Here is a 17488-nt window from a genome sequence, read left to right as displayed (position 1 = left end):
TTATTCCTGTTGGCTAATTATTTCCATTGATCAAAGCCTAATATTAGCATATACACCTTCCCCTATTATCAATTATCGGAGAAAAAACTTGAATAGTTGTTACTGTAGTCCAGATTGTAGAACATTCCACTATACACTCACCAGACAACTCTTTCTACATATTAAATACAACCCTTACTGTACATTGGAATATGTAATGTACTTGCTTTGCTGTCCCTGCACTCTGTATTACATGGTCAGTACTATCACTCTCTTTAGGGATCAGTCCAACAATCACAGATCTGCCATCCACCAGGCGGACTTCTAACTGATTGCAAACCATTTTTTGGAGCTAAACCATTCTATACTGACCTTATAGTGCATGATTTACCGTACCCTCCTTGTATCTAGGAGGTTGACTGCCATGACCTGTTGTTACAAAGGGAAAGCTGATAGATCCACGAATTACAAACTTCAGCTTCTAAGGGACTTAAAGGGGTTGTAAAGGTTCGTCTTTTATTTTCTAAATAGGTTCCTTTAAGCTAGTGCATTGTTGGTTCACTTACCTTTTCGTTCAATTTCCCTTCTTCTCTTTGTTTGAATTTCTCACTTCCTGTTTCTCCTCAGCAAGCTTTCCACCATCATCCGAGTGCTGGAAAGTCATTTAGAACAGCTTACTGAGGAGGAACAGGAAGTGAGAAATTCAGACAAAGAAAAACAAAGAAAAAACATTTAGAAGGGAAATTGAAGGAAAAGGTAAGTGAACCAACAATACACTAGCTTACAGTAACCTATTTAGAAAAAAAAAAAAAAACCTTTACAACCCCTTTAATCTACAGCTTAGTCTCAATTTAATTTTATGGATGATTGCCCACTGATGATTTTACCATTGTGATTCATAGATAAATGATGGTCAGAACAGTTGCTCCTTGACTGGGTGGGTATCCGGTCAATGGGCCTCTTTATATTTCTGACCCTGAACTCTTCTGAAAGTGTTCTGACATAGATGTGCGTATTGCTGTGTTTGCCCATATCTTGCAATTTGTGTGCAGTGCTTGACTAGTGATGTACCACAGTTTTATGGTTTCTAGATGAGCACTATGGGGTAGATTCAGAGAGGAGATACGCCGGCGTATCTCCAGATACGCCGTCGTATCTCTGAGTCCGGCCGGTCAGATCTATGCGCCTGATTCATAGAATCAGTTACGCATAGATTTCCCTAAGATACGACCGGCGTAAGTGTTTTACACCGTCGTATCTTAGGCTGCATATTTACGCTGGCCGATATGTGACGCTTCCGTATAGTTAAGCGAGGAATATGCAAATGAGCTAGATACGCCGATTCAGAAACGTACGTCCGACCGGTGCATTTTTTTAAGTCGTTTACGTTAGGCTTTTTTCGGCGTATAGTTACCCCTGCTATATGAGGCGTATCCTATGTTAAGTATGGCCGTCGTTCCCGCATCGAGTTTTGAATTTTTTACGTTGTTTTCGTAAGTCGTTCGCGAATAGGGATGTACGTAATTTACGTTCACGTCGAAAGCAATGACGATTTGCGGCGGAATTTCGAGCATGCGCACTTCGTAAAAGACATCAAATAAGCGGGGTCACAGTTAATATACATAAAACACGCCCACGTCATCCACATTTGAATTAGGCAGGCTTACGCCGACACAGATACGTTACGCCGCCGTAACTAAGGGCGCAAGTTCTTTCTGAATACAGAACTTGCACCATAAATTACGGCGGCGTAACGTATCTGAGATACGTTACGCCGGGCATAAAGATAGACGATTCTATCTGAATCTACCCCTATATGTCTGACCTCATATCCTTGATGCTAATATTTTATTATACCGGGTGGCCACACTATGTCTGGTTAAAAAAAATTTTATTGGGTGCCTTACTAGGTTTCCACACCCTCTCCCTTTTTCTGGGATGGGTTATTTTTTTCAGTGGTGTTAGTTTTGAGGATCTCACCACCATTCCTCCTCTGCAAAATATATTTTTGTTTAGTATAACGTGACGCTTATTATCTGTTAGGCTGGGTTCACACTACGGTTTTCCCGTCCGTCAGCCGCATACGATTTCAGTATTGAAAACATACGGGCCCGGACGGGAAAACGTATAGATAGACAATGCATTGCAAATCGTATGCACTCAGATGCATCCGGGTGCGTACGATTTGCTGGCAAAACGTTTTTTAAACGTACGCAAAACCGTGTTCAACCACGGTTTTGCGGTCGTTTTTAAAACAGTATGGCAAACGCATACGTTTTCCTTTAACATTAATGTCAATGGAAAACGCACATATGTGCGGTTCCATATGTTCCCGTCCGTTTCAGCCGCATACGGTTTTTCATATAAATCGTATGCGGCTGACGGACGGGAAAACCGTAGTGTGAACCCAGCCTTAGTGTGAAAAGGATATACTATGGTTGTGTTATTTCTATATTTTGTTTTGTCAAAACTATGATGTCTCATGTTCTAGAGACCGGCCAAGGTCTTCTGCACTTTGCCTTATGACAAATTGCTGCAGCTATTTTGTGACGCATGTGTTTCCACTGATATGTCTCATATATACTGTATTTGTAAGGTTTCTATGACACATGGCTGAAATGGGAGAAAAAAAGAGAGAGGCAAAAAGTGAGAATATAGCCCACCTGCTAAGCCCATATAAGATTGTGAAGAACAGGTATTATGTGGAAAGCATAGGAATAGAGGTAATATCCCAACTGTAAATGAGCTGCCCTTACAGTAAATAGGACCTCTGAGAGCCCAGAGCCTAAGAAAGAAGATGACATGTCGGTAGGACTTTCCTTTGCGGCTGCTTGCTGAGTCACAATGTACTATGCTGACAGCCTGAGAAATTCAATTCTTGTTGCAAAACCCATGTTTAAGAAACTGACCACAGAAGAGGAACTGTCTGCTGTTGGTATGCATCAGAGACTACAATGAAGCATTCCCAGAGCTGTATGCACTGTCATAGTTGGCAACATTTCAAAAACGTTTTTAGGAATATCTTTTTTCTGTGTGTCCAGAAAGCCGTTGTCGGTGGAGCATGTACTTTAATTAGGGGGCTGGGCATTCATTCAATTTGGGGGTGGTTCTACAAGAAGGGTAATCATGTGCTTCCATCAGGGATCTGACAGCAATAAAATTGTTAAAGGATCACTAAAGGTATTTTTTTTTTCTTTTTTAAATAACAAACATGTTATACTTACCTTACCTCCACTGTGCAGCTCGTTTTGCACAGAGTGGCCCCGAACCTGATCTTTTGGGGTCCCTTGGCAGCTGTCTCAGCTCCCCCCTGCAAATACTCAACACCTTAATGCGAGCGAGCTGGCATGGTGTTAAGTGCTTTTGGACGCGCTCCCGTGATACAGCCGTTGGCCATAGCTGCCGACTGTATCACTCGGCCCCGCCCCCCCGGCGCTGTTGCTCTGATGTGGTAAAAGGTGAAAAGGTGATAGGTTTATTGAGGGGAGGTAAAGGGGGGGGATAAAATGCAATAAAAAAAAATAAAAAAATTAAACATAATAAAAAAAGTTTATATTTTAAAAATGTCATAGTGCAGAACTGTCAACACTGTTTTTATTGTTCACTTATGTTACTGTAATACCGGCTATGTCATATGCATACACCCAAATGTATCCATAGCTCCCAACTGTCCCTGATTTTGAGGGACTGTCCCTGATTCAGAGCAATGTCCCTCTGTCCCTCTTTCCTCCTCATTTGTCCCTCATTTTGGTCTGATCTATATAGTTGTATATAAAATGCACTTTTTATCTATCAAAAGGTGTTTCCCAGTGCTAAACCTTTCATTCAATTTCTAAAATTGTTGCATTTGTTAATTCCAAAAGCCAATATAAAGGAATAGTATTGGTAAAAAAAAAAAAAAAAACACTTGTGGATTATACCATTCTTTTTTTTTTTTTAGTACAGTTCTCCTTTAAGTGGGCGTGGCAAGGGGTGTGTCCTATGCCTGTATACTTTTGCTGATAGGTGTCCCTCATTCCCGGCTCAAAAAGTTGGGAGGTCTGTGTATCTCTTAATACTATTAGCTAGATTCACGTAGCCGTGCCTAACGTTAGGCAGGCGTAGCATATCTCATATACGCTACGCCACCGTAAGTTAGAGAGGCAAGTGCTGTATTCACAAAGCACTTGCGTCCTAAGTTATGGTGGCGTAGCGTGAATGTGCCGGCGTAAGCGCGCCTAATTCAAATTGTGAAGAGGTGGGCGTGTTTTATGTAAATAAAGCATGACCCCGCGTAAATGACGTTTTTATCGAACGGCGTATGCGCCGTCCGTGGACGTATCCCAGTGCGCATGCTCCAAATTACGCCGCAAAGACTCATTGGTTTCGACGTGAACGTAAATTATGCCCAGCCCCATTCACGGACGACTTACGCAAACAACGTAAAAATAAAAAAAATTGACGTGGGACCGACGTCCATACTTAACATTGGCTGCGCCATCTTTTTGGTGGAATATCTTTACGCCTGAAAACGCCTTACGTAAACGGCGTATCTTTACTGCGACGGGCAAGCGTACGTTCGTGAATAGGCGTATCTCGCTGATTTACGCATTCTAGGCGTAAATCAGCGTACACGCCCATAGCGGCCAGCGTAAATAGGCAGCTAAGATACGACGGCGTAGGAGGTCGTATCTTAGCTACATTTAAGCGTATCTCAATTTGAGAATACACTTAAATGTACGACGGCGCAGATTCGGAGTTACGATACGCCCGTCGTAAGTTTCCTGAATCTGGCTATATATCTTAATATATGACAAAGTCTACTATATAGCTTATGTTCTTAAGGAAAAATTTAAATAAAAATTATTGAGAAAAAAAAAAAAAGTAGTCGTGATTTTTATGTTGGTTCTGTTTTGTTCACTTTAAGTTTATTACTTCATATAAATAAATAGACAGTACATGTCGGAACTAAAATATGGAGATCTAGGTAAAAAAATTAGCATTTCTCCAAGGCTGGGGCACACAAAGAGAAAATAAAAAAGGCTGTTAAAAATAAGAAATGCTCAAAACAAAAGCACAAAGATAAAAGAAAGGTGTGTTGACAATTTGCCACCCCAGATTTGTATTACTGCTCCCCAGATCAGACAGGCTGGATCCAGGACTGACGCTCTGATGTGCGGTTACCAGCGTAAAGCTGCATCTTGTCATTGATTTGTACATGTAGCTGTATGCGAACACCTGTCACTCCCGTCTGCTGAGATACACTCATTTTTTTATGGTGTGTTCGGTGTCAATGGGCCTTTAATGACGTGGGTTATCTCAGACATGCAAACTGCAGTCACCTAAAATGACCTATCATCTGCTACTGGAATAGCTTACTTCACATGGCCAATGGTGTCATCAGCAGGCTTTTACTGCCATCTAGTGATCAAATTATTTAACTTCTATCAAGAATCAGCAGGCTTGCTGTAGAAAAAAAAAGGCCAGCCTGTAAAAGAATATTAACCACTTCAGTTCTCAAACCTGTACACAGGGTTTCCAACCTCCCACAGCATTTTTTACTGACAAAACATGGAAAATTTACTGGCGGAGCACATTTTTTACTGACAACCTGAGAAATTACAGAATTCCTATTGAAAACTAAAACAGTGAATATTTGAACAGTATAAACATGATATGGAAACACTGGCAATACCTATAAGAAAGTCATTTGCTTGATTTACACTTAAAAAGTCAACACAGCATGAAATTATAAACCCCTACAATTTACTGTCAGTTGTAAAAAAAAATCACATATTTTTACGAACTGTCAGTAAATTTACTGGCGGTTGGCAACCCTACCTGTACATTCCTTACGGACAGGGGTCAAGTCCTGGGGAAAAAAGTGTGGGAACTCCCACCCAAGATCCACTCCCCCACCAAAAAAAAATAAAAAATGGTACGCTCATATTCATAATTACTAAACAGCATGTTTTTTTTTTCCGATCCACTGTACCTTAGTAGTAGTCTCCTGGGAGCTTTTGTCATTGTTCCCAGGAGACATTGCGGAGGTCTGCCTTTAAGCATGTTCTTTCTAAATCCCGTGATAACTCGCGGCAGACCTCTGCAATGTCTCCTGGGAACAATGACAAAAGCTCCCAGGAGACATTGTGGCATCGAGGAAGTGACGGAATACCGGCACACTACCCGATGAATCCATATACAGGAAGCAGCCAGTAACATAAAGGATTACTAAGGTTCACCTGCCCCTAACAGTGACTCGAGCTGGGCATCGCCGCTTAGTGAAGGATCGGCTTGGGCGGCTCGGCTGCTCTAGTCCTGCAAAGGGAACTGCGTTCCTGCTGTGAAAAAAGTGCAGGAACTCCGTTCCCGCAGGACTTGAGCCCTGCTTACGGACCAGAGTAATTGTCAAATTTTTGCTATATGCCTCAGACAAAGGGGCATGATTTGGTGATAGCTCTGTTTAAAGGGTAACGCCACTTTACTGGCAAGAAATTATATTTACAGAAAAAAAATTAATACAGCATAAAAAATTGTTACACAAGCCATGTTGAAAATTATTGTTATTAAAAACAAAAAACCTTCCTTTTCAATCTGCAGCCACTGTCATTTTCTGCTAAATGCAATTCAACCTGGATTATTTCTGTATGCTGTTGGTGTAAAGAACACCTGGGCCCGCCCCCCACCTCAAAGCCACTAACAGAAAAAAAAAAGATCTTTTTTTGGGCCCTTTAAGAAAAAAAAAGGTCATTTAAGTGTTCGGGGTGGGCGCCGGGCACAGTGCTCTATTAAAGCATCATTGAAGCGTCATGCCAATGCTGCAGGCAAAACTTTTCATTTGCAAGTTTTTTTTAGCTCTGTGGCGCTTTGCAGGGCGCCTCTGCAGCCACTCACATCGGGTCCTTCTGCACTGCTAGGAAATGAGCAGTGCTTTCCCCGGGCGGCTGTGTCCCTTTCAGTTTCGATTCTCTGGCTCCTGGACTGGGAGGTAAGTAAAATATTCTTATTATAACCCTTTATTTATTCTTCTAACCCAGTGTCTGTCCAGTGTCCACCCCATCCATATACAGCAGCACCTTGTGCTGTATGTATTGTCAGCCTGTGATCGAGAGTGGAGGGGGGGGGGGAGCCATGCTTTACTCGACAATCTGTGCTGGAGCCATCCAGGGCCGGTACAAGGCAGAGGCAGGAGGGACGAGTGCCCAGGGCGCTACCATTTCGTACAGGAGGGGGGCGCAGTAACTTCTGACACACAAGCAGCCGCGGTCCGCCAGACCAGTTGTGTGTGTGAGTGAGTTATGGGCAGCGGCAGTGGCACTGTACAAATTGTGTGCTGTGCCGAGTGCCGACTGGCTGCTGAGTGCGCTCCTGGCTCTCTTTGCTGTGTGTTTACTCCCCAGCCCCCCTATGGAGGATACAGTTGGTGCATTCCAGCGTGAGCCGTGTGACGTCACGGCTGGAGCGGAGGCGAGGCGAGGAGTACTGCGCAGGGAGCTGTGACTGTCGGCGCTTGCAAGGACAAGTCACGAGGAGCCTTCTCTGACTAAAAAAAAAAACATTAATTGCAGCCTCACTATGCTATCAAACGCAGCCACTGTGCCCATCAAACGCAGCCACTGTGCCCATCACACGCAGCCACTGTGCCACCAAATGCAGCCACTGTGCCATCACATTCAGCCACTGTGCCCATCAAACGCAGCCACTGTGCCATCAATCGTCGCCACTGTGTCCATCACACGCAGCCATTGTGCCCATCAAACGCAGCCACTGTGCCCATCAAACGCAGCCACTGTGCCATCAAATAAAGCCACTGTGCCTATCACACGCAGCCACTGTGCCCATCACAAGCAGCCACTGTGCCCATCACACGCAGCCACTGTGCCCATCAAACGCAGCCACTGTGCCATCACACGCAGCCGCTGTGCCAACACAAGCAGCCACTGTGCCAACACACGCAGCCACTGTGCCATCAATTGTCGCCACTGTGCCCATCAAATGCAACCACTGTGCCCATCAAATGCAGCCACTGTGCCATCACATGCAGCCACTGTGCCAACACACGCAGCCACTGTGTCCATCAAATGCAGCCACTGTGCCATCACATGCAGCCACTGTGCCAACACACGCAGCCACTGTGCCCATCAAACGCAGCCACTGTGCCATCAATTGTCGCCACTGTGCCCATCAAACGCAGCCACTGTGCCCATCACACGCAGTCACTGTGCCATCACATGCAGCCACTGTGCCCATCAAACGCATCCACTGGGCCATCAATTGTCGCCACTGTGCCATCACACGCAGCCACTCTGCCCATCAAACGCAGCCACTGTGCCATCAATTGTCGCCACTGTGCCCATCAAATGCAGCCATTGTGCCATCAAATGCAGCCACTGTGCCCATCACACGCAGCCACTGTGCCATCACACGCAGCCACTGTGCCATGAATTGTCGCCACTGTGCCCATCAAACGCAGCCACTGTGCCATCAATTGTCGCCACTGTGCCCATCAAACGCAGCCACTGTGCCCATCAAACGCAGTCACTGTGCCCATCAAACGCAGCCGCTGTGCTATTACATGCAGCCACTGTGCCAACACACGCAGCCACTGTGCCATCAATTGTTGCCACTGTGCCCATCAAACGCAGCCACTGTGCCTATCACATGCAACCACTGTGCCCATCATATGCAGCCACTGTAACCATCAATTGTTGCCAGTTTGCCCCATCAATTGCCGCCACTGTGCCCATCAATTGCTGCCAGCGTACTGCCAGTTTGCCCCATCAATTGCCACCAGTGTGCTGGTATAGAAAAAAAAGAACATCAATTGCAGGCTCACTATGCCACCAAACCCAGCCACTGTGCCATCACATGCAGCCACTGTGCCAACACACGCAGCCACTGTGCTATCAATTGTCGCCACTGTGCCCATCAAACACAGCCACTGTGCCAATCAAACGCAGCCACTGTGCTCATCACATGCAGCTACTGTGCCAACACACACAACCACTGTAACCATCAATTGTTGCCAGTTTTCCCCAGCAATTGCCACCAGTGTGCCCATCAACGTAAACTGTAAGGCCCTGTACACACGGCCGAGGAACTCGACGTGCTTGGCACGTCGAGTTCCTCGTCGAGTTCTGGGATGAAGCCGCCGAGGAGCTCGGGGGGACGCCTTCTCCCATAGAACAACGAGAAAATAGAGAACATGTTCTCTATTTTCTCGTCGAGCTCCTCGGCGGCTCCATCGAGCCAAAACTGTACAGACGACAGAGTTTCTCGGCAGAATCCGGGTTTTGACCGAGTTTCTCGGTGAATTCTGCGTGTGTACGGGGCCTCAGACCCTGTCTTACAGTTCACGTTAAAAACAACATATTTGCAAACATATGTGTACGCTGCAGTGGCCACGCCAAGGCACCCCAGTTTACAGCATCTCTAAACATAGCCTAGAGCTGTTAAAATGCAATGCTCTTCACCATAGTAGCCTCTGCTTTACAATAGAGTAGTTTGCCTGTCAATGAGTCGCCACCACTGTGGCGTGGGGTGCGTGAGTTTCTCTTCCCCTGAAATGTGCTGTAAACCTTATGCCCTGCCATCTCAAGGGCCTTGGTTTTGGAGTGGAATCTGGAAACAGATGCCTGGAGCTACTTGTGTGAAGAGAAGCCTCCAGGTGCGGACTGATCATTCGGGCTCTCTGGCACTGCCCGGGGGGCCCCATCAGGGCTGCCAGTCTCAGTAAAACCAGGGACAGTATGTAAAAATCTGTGTTTTTTTACATCTGTCCCTGAAATGTCCCTTACAAACATCCTTTTGGTCTAAAAATACCAAGATTATAGCTGCTCTGCCTCTCCAGTACCTTCTCAGTGTGTGTATGTATACTGTGTGTGTATATTGTGTGTATGCTGTGTAGCCCCATAATCTATTCCTGGGGGCCCCATAATCTCCTATTGCCCGGGGGCTCCATAATCTCATATTGCCCGGGGGCCCCATAATCTCCTATTGCCCAGAGGTTCCATGAGTTCTCAGTCCGCCCCTGGAGGCCTCTCAAAGTAAATGTTTCCTTTATAGCATTAAAACTGTGTACAAATGAGCCCTGAATTAAGTGATTTGGTTTCTGATCTCCTTAAAGCAGAATTCAACTCCACATTTTATTTTTAAATGGGCCCCAGAAGATGTTGGCCAACATGTGATAGAAAACACAGCATATTAGCACATTATGGCAGACTTATCTGCCAAACGATCCCTCCAGGGCTGCTCAGTCAGTGCTCCCACTGGTCAGGGGCACTTCCATCTTCTCCCTGTCTTTTTTTGGGGTATGGATTCTTGGGCCGATTGATTAGCCAGGCTGTGATGACATCACTCCCACACGGGAGTTGCATTATCACAGCACCCGTTTTCCATTATTCCAAATATAAATGTGGCAGAGAATGGCTGGCCAACAGGCTTCTAAGAGTGATGAGTTAATATTATAAGAGTTTAATGAATGTGTTCTAGTATTATTATTAATTGACATCATTCAGCTTGGCATTATTTTCTATATGATTAGCTGGATAGGGGGAGCCAATCGTACCTGCACATGGTAGGAAGGGATCAATTTCAGATAGAAAGATTGCAGTCCTGTTTTTACCTCTATTTCTACACTGATGATTACGGCCTGCCCTTTTTCTCAATTCAAGGACAATTTTTGCAATGTGGCCTTGGGGGGGGGGGGGGGCAAAGAACCTTAGGGGGATAAAACTCTTAGGTGCATAAATAATAAGCAGTAAATGTGATTTTCATCAAATGTTCACTGATAGTGAATCAATCATTGTAATTCAGAGCACATGCACCTGAAAGATTTAGCTATAGTGAATGTTTGGTGAAAATCAGATTCACTACTTTTTCAAAATGCCCCTCACATTGTAACTGTAATTGACATTCAGATACTTTAAAACAAGCAGTGCTCAAGTGTTGTAGCTACAAGTTGCTGTAAAGCAATTCATCCAATTCACAGGCAGTGCAATGGAGTGTGAGTTGGCTGCCGAATTAAAGGGCTTTCTGAATTTTGAGGATGAATTGCTACATAGTGCATGTATCTAAATAGCTCAGTGAGTGCTTATTTTAAAGCTCATTTACTGATTGTTAGTGATGTAAATTAGACTGTGGTCTGATTTTGTTTTCTTTTCATTCGTAAAATACATAATTTTGTTCTGTTATATTCGTTAGGTTGCATTAATTCATTTTTGGATAATTAGTTATTTCTGTTGAGTAGAGATATTCGTTATAACAAATCGATTAGTTTTATTCTTTAATTGTTTAGTTTTTGAATAATTTGTTATTTATGTATGTATATACTGTATATATATTTGTGATAACATTTCGTAATTTGGAAAGTCGTTTGACTCTGTTTGATTTACTCTGTGCCAGTAGTCTAGCCCCCAACACAAAAGGAATCAACTGATTGGACTAGAAAACTGTAACTCGAATGGATCAATTCCTTACCACTTGTTCAGTTGCTCACTAATAGAATAAAAATTAATTGATACAAAATATTTCAGATTATTCGTGATGCCATTACGAGTCGACCTGCTGTTTCAATAGACCTTTAACGAATGAACAAATCATGCCGAATTGATTTGTTATTTTCATTATAATTTCTTCCATATTAGTTGAAATTCGTTGTTTTCATCGGAAGTTCAAATGCATCCGAATGTCCGAAAGATGCCGAATTTCGATTTGTTACAAAACGAATTGCACATGCCTAATGTAAATATTTAAATGTCAGTAGCTTGGCAACATGTTCACTAGACCCCTTAGAGTCGGTTCACACTGGGGCGACACGACTTCCAGCGCGACTTTCAGAGGCGACTCCGACACGACTTGAGCATGAACCACAGGGCGATCTGGGGCGATTTACAACACGACTTGAAGTCGTCTCCAGGACAGGAGACTTTCCAGTGGCCAATCAAACAACAATCAGCTCTAGGGGAGGGAGGGGGAGGGAGAGGTTTGCCTGAGAAATGTATGTTATCTTCCTGGAAAGTCGCTTCAGTTAAGACAGTGATCAGACTTGGATCAGACTTGGATCAGACTTCCATTGAAATCAATGGGTACAAATCGCCTACAAGTCGGATTAAAGTAGTACAGGAACTTCTTTTGAAGTCGGAGCGACTCGAGTCGTGTGTATTAAAACCGCTCCCATTAACTTGCATTGTTTTTCTCAACAACGACTTAGGACGACTTGAGGCGACTTCAAGTCGGATCCCAAGTCGCCCCAGTGTGAACCGGCTCTTACATGTGTGTGTAATATAAAGTACATGCAATAAAATGTTCCTCCCACCCTTTCCTCTTTTACTATTTATAAACGCAGTAAACAAAATGTAGCATCATGGTCCCACAGCCATTTACAAAGGAGCTGTGGAAGATGTCAGATCCCCCACTTTTTTCTTGTTTACAAACTTATATTACAGTTGGTACCAAAAAATAGATAAAAAAATCCAAAGTATGTATATATGTAATGCAATCAAAGGGATTGCAGCAGAAACAGCATCGAGCAATACAATGCCATTCCATCTTATAAATGCATACCATATAAAAGAACATGACAACTAATTTAGCAAAACAAAATACATACTAAAAAGGGAGTATAACGTAGCACTTTCAAATCACATTAGAAAAATAGAGTAAATCTGGGTGCATCCAACATGTAGGAAATGTTATATATATATATATATATATATATATATATATATATATACGGTATAGTCTTTAGAATATACATAGCATAAACCAAAAGCGGTAATCAGATCCCCTACCTTATCCCCTATCATTGATAGCTTTTTTTATGATGTGGGTTTAATGACACTTTACTAAAGTGTTTTTACAGGAAAATAGGGGGAAGCCATTTATATAAAATCCCTATACAGGCACATCAAACAGTTTTACCTTTAAGAATGTACAATACATATATATTATTTACTCATCGACATATACTATGGAAAAAAAATAGTTTGTGTGCTTCAGATTTCAGGGAGGTCAACCATATAATAATTCTACAGTCGTAAGCAATGAAGCAATTAAGTTCAAGCTACTGCACATTATTTTTAACAGCAAATTCTTGTGAACATAAATTATAGGTTGCAGTGTATTGAACTAATAATATCTTTTTCAGTTCAGAGGATAGCACGTTATTAAAATGTTTTAAGAAGCCGGGGAGCCTTGTTTCTTTTTTTATGGCATTTTTTTTTAAATAAAATGTGTTGGAAGTTACTTATATAAATACTATGAAACAAGCCCATCTGCTAGTTTTGCTTTTACAGTTTACTTTTTTAATTACATTTCATTACAACTACCCTTATTTTCCTGCAACTAAAAACAGAAATGGCACCATCATTCACACTTATGGTTAATTGCTAATTAGATCTTTAAAATGGCTACTTCATACTAAAATGTATCCAACATTCTCATGAGCTGCTTGGTTGATAAAGATTCGTTTTCAGGCAATCACTAATGCCGCGTACACACGATCATTTTTCGGCATGAAAAAAACCTAATTTAAAATGATTGTGTGATCGTGTTCAGGTTCTGAAAAACGACCAAAAAAAAAATTTGAACATGCTGCATTTTTAAACGTCGTTTTAAACGATGTTGTTTTTCGGTTTGTAAAAAATTATCGTGTGTGGGCTAAAACGACGTAAAAAACCTGCGCATGCTCAGAAGAAAGTTATGAGATGAGAGCGCTCGTTCTGGTAAAACCACCATTCATAATGGAGTAAGCACATTCATCACGCTGTAACAGACAGAAAAGCGTGAATCGTCTTTTACTAACACGGAATCAGCTAAAGCAGTCCAAAGGGTGGCGTCATCCGCATGGAACTTCCCCTTTATAGTGCCGTCGTACGTGTTGTGCGTCACCGCGCTTTGCTAGAGCATTTTTTTTTAACGATCGTATGTAGGCAAGGCAAGGCCGTTTTAATGATGAAGTTGGGAAAAAAAACGTTTTTTTTAGAGGCTGAAAACTTAGTTTTTTACAAGCCGAAAAATGATTGTGTGTACGCGGCATTAGGCTAAAACTAAATCGAAATTTGCTGCCAAAATTAACACTGGTATCACCCTTATGTATTTATGAGACCTTACATTCAGAGCAGGGCTATGGGCTTGATGACGTCAGGAACAGTCCACTGCACAAGACTGCTAGACTATGGGGGGGGGGGGCAGGAGCAGCAGGGGCCAGTCCTGTGCAGGGAGGCTCAGATGATCAGGTAATTATATCTCCATTCTCCAATCCCCTAGACAAGCAGAGCAACGCGCAGCTTTAAATGTATGCTCCTTGGAAAATATTATATTCAATCTAATTTAATTTAAATTTTAACATACAAAATATCAAAACACCAGACACCCTGACAATCTGGTGCAAGTACAAAAAAAACAATAGCGCATAAAAAAAATTAAAAGTGATTTTTGTGCAAAAAGCAAACAATAATAGGAGAGATACAGATAAATATTCATTCACTTTTGTCAGACAACTGGGTGTGCTCTGCGCCACCAGCCCATCCTTTTTTAAAAGCCTATTAGAGCCTCTGGCTCTAATCATGTGCTTAAAAAAAAAGCACCCTCCCATTGGAATCTATGCGTCCTGTGCCCTGCATCTAGATTAGGAGGCTGGACACTTGGATGGGGGGGCGGCGCCCGATGCGCCCCTAATGTTTGGGCTGCCACTGTCTAGACCATAAAGAATATGGAAAAGGAAAGATTCAAAAAAGAAATAAAGGAGCGTGTTGTCGTCCAAGTAGGTAGAAGAAAGATATACAGAAAGGGCTCATGCACATAGAGCCTAAAAAAAAACATCGTTTACAGGCATTTGGTGTTTTTTCTGCCTGTATATGCACCTTTATGTTAGCCTATGAGGGTTATTTACTAAAGGCAATACAGGTGCAAACTATGGGGTAGATTCACGTAGAATGGCGTATGTTTGTGTGGGCGTAACGTATCCTATTTCCGTTACGCCTCCGCAACTTTTACAGGCAAGTGCCGTATTCTCAAAAAAAAGTTGCGGCGGCGTAGCGTAAATAGGCCGGCGTAAGCCAGACTAATTCAAATTGTGAAGAGGTGGGCGTGTGTTATGTAAATTAACCCTGACCCGACGTAATTGACGTTTTTCACGAACGGCGCATTCGCCGTGCGTGGAATTTCCCAGTGTGCATTGCTCCAAAGTACGCCGCAAGGACGTCATTGGTTTCAACGTGAACGTAAATGACGTCCAGCCCCATTCACGGACGACTTACGCAAACGACGTACATTTTTCAAATTTCGGCGCGGGAACGACGCTCATACTTAACATTGGTACGCCGCATATACGCCTCATATAGCAGGGGTAACTTTACGCCAGGAAAAGCCTAACGTAAACGGCGTAACTGTACTGCGTCGGCCGGGCGTACGTTTCGTGAATTTGCGTATCTAGCTGATTAAGGCTGCATTCACACCTAGGCGTAGGCGATTTGCGGTGTTTTTAACAGCGATTTGCTGCGACAAATTGCGGCATTTTTTACCGCAATTTGCTGCGACAAAACGCGGCGTCTTTAACCGCGGTTTTGTATAGGTCATTGTCGGGTATGGAGAACGCCGAATATGCCGCGACAAAAATGGGTCCGGGACTTGTTTGAGCTTCAGGCGTTCGGCGTTTTTCGGCGTTCGGCGTGGAGATGTGAACCATCTCCATAGAGAATCATGTTATTTCTCCCCTCCAGCGTATTGTAGCGTCGCGCTTCAGGCGTTTTGTCGTCTAGGTGTGAATGCAGCCTAACATATTCTAGGTGTAAATCAGAGTACACGCCCCTAGCGGCCAGCGTAAATATGCAGTTAAGATCCGACGGCGTAAGAGACTTACGCCGGTCGGATCTAATAGAAATCTATGCGTAACTGATTCTATGAATCAGGCGCATAGATACGACCGGCCAGACTCAGAGATACGACGGCGTATCTGGAGATACGCCGTCGTATCTCCTTTGTGAATCTACCCCTATAAGTGCAAAGTGCACTTGAAATATCACTGAAAGTGCACTTGGAAGTGCAGTCGCTTTAGATCTGAGGGGGACATGCAAAGAAAATAAAAACAGCATTTTAGCTTGCACATGATTGCATAATAAAATCAGCAGAGCTTCCCCTCATTTCAGATCTACCCCTCAGATTTACAGCGACTGCACTTCCAAGTGCACTTTCAGTGCAATTTTAAGTGCACTTTGCATTTTTAGTTTGCACTTGTAGTGCAAAGTGTATTTGCCTTTTGTAAATAACCCATACCTCCCAACTTTTTGAGATGGGAATGAGGGACACCTATCAGAAAAAGTGTGCAGAAATAAGACACACCCCTTGCCACGCCCCCTTAAAGGATAATTGTACAAAAATAACAAGATTGGTTCACAGGCATATTAAAAGAGGAATGTTTACAAGTAGAAATTACACTATAAATTTGAAGTTTATATTAAAATTATTATAATTCTGTTTTATGTGGAACTAAGTACATTTGATGATTTCCCTCATGGTAAAATCACATGTCCATTCAGGAGAGGAGCTTTTGAGCAGAAAAACTTGACGTGTGTAAACACTTCTAAATGCACCTAAACACACATAAACACAAGACGTGTTTAGCTCTTGAGCGTTCATTCATTCCAATAGCTAGAATAAATGAATATTCTGGTCAATGGAATCGATTAATGCTTAAAGAGGTTGTGAAGGTTTGTTTTTTATTTTCTAAATAGGTTCCTTTAAGCTAGTGCATTGTTGGTTCACTTACCTTTTCCTTCGATTTCCCTTCTAAATGTTTTTTTTTCTTTGTTTTCTTTGTCTGAATTTGTCACTTCCTGTTCCTCCTCAGTAAGCTGTTCAGTAAGCAGTTCTGGCTGACTAAACACCGCTCGGATGATGGTGGCAAGTTTACTGAAGAGAAACAGGAAGTGAGAAATCCAGACAAAGAAAAAAAACATTTAGAAGGGAAATCTAAGAAAAAGGTAAGTGAACCAACAATGTACTAGCTTGGGGAGTGGCCAACGACCATGATGTGAGGAAGTGCTTTGCCTGAGCTCTGTCCATGCTGCACACAATCCTACCTCAATCCTGCTGAACCGATTGCCATCTGAGGATTCCACCGATCCCTACAGCTTCCAGGAAGCCTTGTGCCCGTCGGGAGATGGTCAAATACGGCCCACCGATGGAGGAAGCCTCAGGATTCGTCCTGCAGCCCCCACCATGTAAAACTGGGAAAGATGGTGCTGGTCACCATGCTGCAGGCTTATGCAGCCAGCCATCCTCCTCCAGGGCTACACTGAGGCAGAAACCAGCAGGGAAGGGTGAGTCACACTGTTCACCCCCTATTCTGAGCCCAGAAGACCCCTTCCTCATATCACCAGCCAGGGACTCTGACCATGAGAACACTGACATGGATGCTGCTGATGTAGGCCCCACAGAGCCATCCCTGTCTCAGATCATGGCTGCCATCCAGCATAGCCATGCATCCCTGACCACTCAAATGGATTCTATTAAAACTGACTTATCCTTT

The sequence above is a fragment of the Rana temporaria genome, chromosome 5, assembly GCF_905171775.1.
Source record: "Rana temporaria chromosome 5, aRanTem1.1, whole genome shotgun sequence".
NCBI classification, from domain to species: domain Eukaryota; kingdom Metazoa; phylum Chordata; class Amphibia; order Anura; family Ranidae; genus Rana; species Rana temporaria.
Note: the sequence above shows the minus strand (reverse complement) of the source record.